The sequence below is a fragment of the Nicotiana tabacum genome, chromosome 16 (genome assembly GCF_000715075.1).
Source record: "Nicotiana tabacum cultivar K326 chromosome 16, ASM71507v2, whole genome shotgun sequence".
Taxonomy (NCBI): domain Eukaryota; kingdom Viridiplantae; phylum Streptophyta; class Magnoliopsida; order Solanales; family Solanaceae; genus Nicotiana; species Nicotiana tabacum.
Genome location: NC_134095.1, coordinates 86996642 through 86999904, shown reverse-complemented (window position 1 = coordinate 86999904; position 3263 = coordinate 86996642). Strand labels below are relative to the sequence as shown.

Sequence of the window (3263 nt, the reverse complement as noted above, 5' to 3'; positions counted from 1 at the left end):
TATCAAAATAGATTACTTGTTCTTTGATTAATTTAAACTAACATTATTAGATGAAGAAGTTATGCAACCTCGTTACTCATTAATCAGTCAACTACATTTTTATACAAAGAAAGGAAAATTATATTCAAACACAAATCTAAACAGGAGGAATTCAACAGGAACAAAGCCTGATTAATATTTCATTTCGCTTCAAGCCGAGAGTGTACAACTGTGTACCTGGAAATGGCAGTACAAGAACAAAAGAAGGAGGAGTCAGCAGCAGCAATAACACAACAACAGAATCCCACAGCAAATAACAGCAACAAAACCAGCAATAACCAGTGTAACAATGGTCAGAACCAAACTGAAAAAAAACCCGGAAAGCCTAACTGAAAATCAGTAACACTAAACGCAATCCACAGACGCAGTAACAAAGTTCTGATTTCAGTAGTAAAGAAAAGGACCTCACTTTCAGTTTTTAGCTCTCAATGACTGATTTTTAGTTCTGAAAAATTAGCCTATTTCTCCCTTTTAAGTTCTGAAAATTTTTCCTCTCTGAATTTTTTCCAGTCCCTATCTCTATATAAACTCCTCCTATTTATAGGCTAGAACTAAACATTATTTATTCAAAGTTTTTCACTTTCAGCCTGTATATTCCCTCCCATGTGCATCTATACACTTTTATCATTAATCTCAGGCTTACTTTCTGATTTTCCACCCTTAAAGACACCAGACAGGGTGTATTCTGCACTACTAATTCCCTTTCCATTAAACAATTCATTAATTTAATTATACACTGAATATTAACTGGCAGACTACTAACACTAAACTTTTTAAATCTTTTAACACCAAAAAAAAACCCCTGAGAATCCCCTATTATTATTGCCTTGCCCTCACTCTTAGCAATCTGTATTTAAACCTCTCTGATTTACAACTACACCAAATCACTACGCAGCTACAACCAATCCTTAAGTCAAATTCACACAAAATGATTCAAGCATCAAAACATACCAATGAAGTGATTCATGTTGTATTCGTCCAAACAAAGCAGTCATAAACTAACTATTCGACGAAGTTGTTCAAATCGAATGTAGCTTATAACGCACACTCAAACAAACAGAAGAAAAATCTTGACCAAATAAAAGGTCTTGAAGAAGAAGGAGAACTAATGAGCAAAACAAGATTACAAAATAACACTTTAAACAAAGAATCAATAATCCGAAAAATAGAATAATAAGAAAAACAAGATTAGGAACAACAATTAAAATCAAAGCCATAACAGAAAATAAATAAAAATGAACTAAATAATCTTGAAAGAAAATCCTAAAACTTGAACGAACCCAAGTCGAGCTTGGAGTTGAACTATTGGAGGTTGAACGGACTGTTTTGTGGACGTTGAAAAAGGACGAAGCAGCAGCTGGACGTTTGGACTATGGTGGATTATCATGGAGGGACGAGGGTGTCGCGGCGTCGAGGAGTAGTAGCGGCAGCAGCTGGGTTCGTTGCTGCCATGGTCGGCGTGACAGCAGCAGCGACCGGTCGTGAGGAACAACAACAAAGACGCGAGGAACAGCAGCAACGATGCGAGGAACAACAGCAACGGTAGCCTGCAGCAGCGATGGGGCAGTGAGGCGTGGTGTTTGAGGATGGCGTTTCGAAGGGGTGGCGATGGTTATGGCGTGAGGTCGTTTTGGACGTGAAAGAAAAAGGAACCATGGCCAAGCTTTACATTTCTCTCTTCGTTTTTCTTCAGTTTCAAATGAGGAAGAAAGTTACTTTTCACTTACTTTTCAAATGAGGAAGAAATTTCCTCCACGTTACTTTTCACTTTTTCCTTTCTTTTTGTTTTAAAACCCACCCCTTTTCACGTTTTTGTCTTTTTCTTTTCCCAAAAAATTTTCTTTTAAAATTTTCAATTCCCCCCTTTCTCACCTGTTCTGTCCCCTTTTCCCTTTCCCAAAAGTTTTTGCTTCTTCTTTTTTTTTTAATTTTCCAATCCCCCCTCCTTCACGTTTTGTCCCTTCCCTTTTCCAAATTTTCCAGCTTTTCAATTTTTAAATCCCTCATGTGTTTTGTCCTTGTTCAAAGGACATGGACCCCACGTGTGTAGGGGTCCAAGACATGTGTCCCCCATGCGTGGTGGGGTTCGGATTATTATGGGCCAGGTCCGAAAATTAGGCCTAAAAACGGGTAGTTTAAACCCAAATATTATTCTTTGCACGGACCTGAGAATAAAAACACGATGTTATTCATTTAGTCCTATGTAAGCAAAATACTACCAAATAAGACTATTTAAAACAAAACTATTTCTTTCTTTTCTTTTTTTTTTAGTATTTTTTCAAGATTAAAATAGTTACAAAGCATAAATAAAACTATTTTTGTCATTTTAGTTTTTTATATAAAGATAAAATATAAAGTACTATTTTTGTATTTTTCAAGATTAAAATGGCTACAAAACATTAATAACTCTTTTTTCTTCTTTTTTTTTTAATTTTCGAAATTATACAACGATAAAAATATAAAGTACTATTTCTATATTTTTTAAGTTTAAAATGACTACAAAACATTAATAAAACTATATATTTTATAATTTTCGAAATTATATAAAGTATAAAAAATAAGGTACTATTTTTGTATTTTTTTCAAGTTTATGAGAAATACATAAGCTAAAATTTACATATATATTTTTTGTAATTTTTTTTTTGCGACGAAATAAGGTAAAAATAGTCAAAATAGATATATTAGACTCAATTCAAATATTAACGTTTTGTAGCCTTCTTATTTTTATTTATTATTATTGATAAAACTAAAATTTTAAATTGATCTACAAACTAAATTAACTCCAAAAATACTAATTAAACTCCTAACAAAAATTATCATACACAATTAAACACCAATTAAAACAAAATTGCATACTTTGACATTAAATGCTAACAATGCAAAATATTCCTATTTTTGTGACTTTTTCATTTTTTGTAAAACAAACTTAATTAAATACTAAATGAAAATGTGATATATTTTATATTTTTATTAATTAAAACAAATAAACATGCACTCATAAAAATACAAAAATTATACAAAAATACCACACAAAAATAACAAAAATTGCACACAAAGGAAAATTGTTTTATTTTGAATTTTTTGGGAGTAATTTTTCATAGGGCAAAAATCACGTGCTTACAACTGCCCTCTTTGCCCGAAGACACGAAGGGTTTTCGTGCAAAGATAAAGTGAGCGATTTTTGCCCATCCGAGTACTCCGTGTGAAGCATTTTGTTTTTGAAA

The 3263-nt window shown here is 32.5% G+C and overlaps 1 long non-coding RNA gene across 1 annotated transcript; it reads right to left on the bottom strand.

Annotated features, from left to right (window-relative positions):
* On the bottom strand, positions 1 to 1836 carry LOC142170564 (uncharacterized). The gene is made up of 2 exons (XR_012699817.1): positions 1320 to 1836; positions 1 to 216 (listed from the first exon to the last, which is right to left on the bottom strand). It is a non-coding gene; the product is annotated as an uncharacterized LOC142170564 (long non-coding RNA).
* Between the last annotated feature and the right edge of the window lie 1427 nt (positions 1837 to 3263).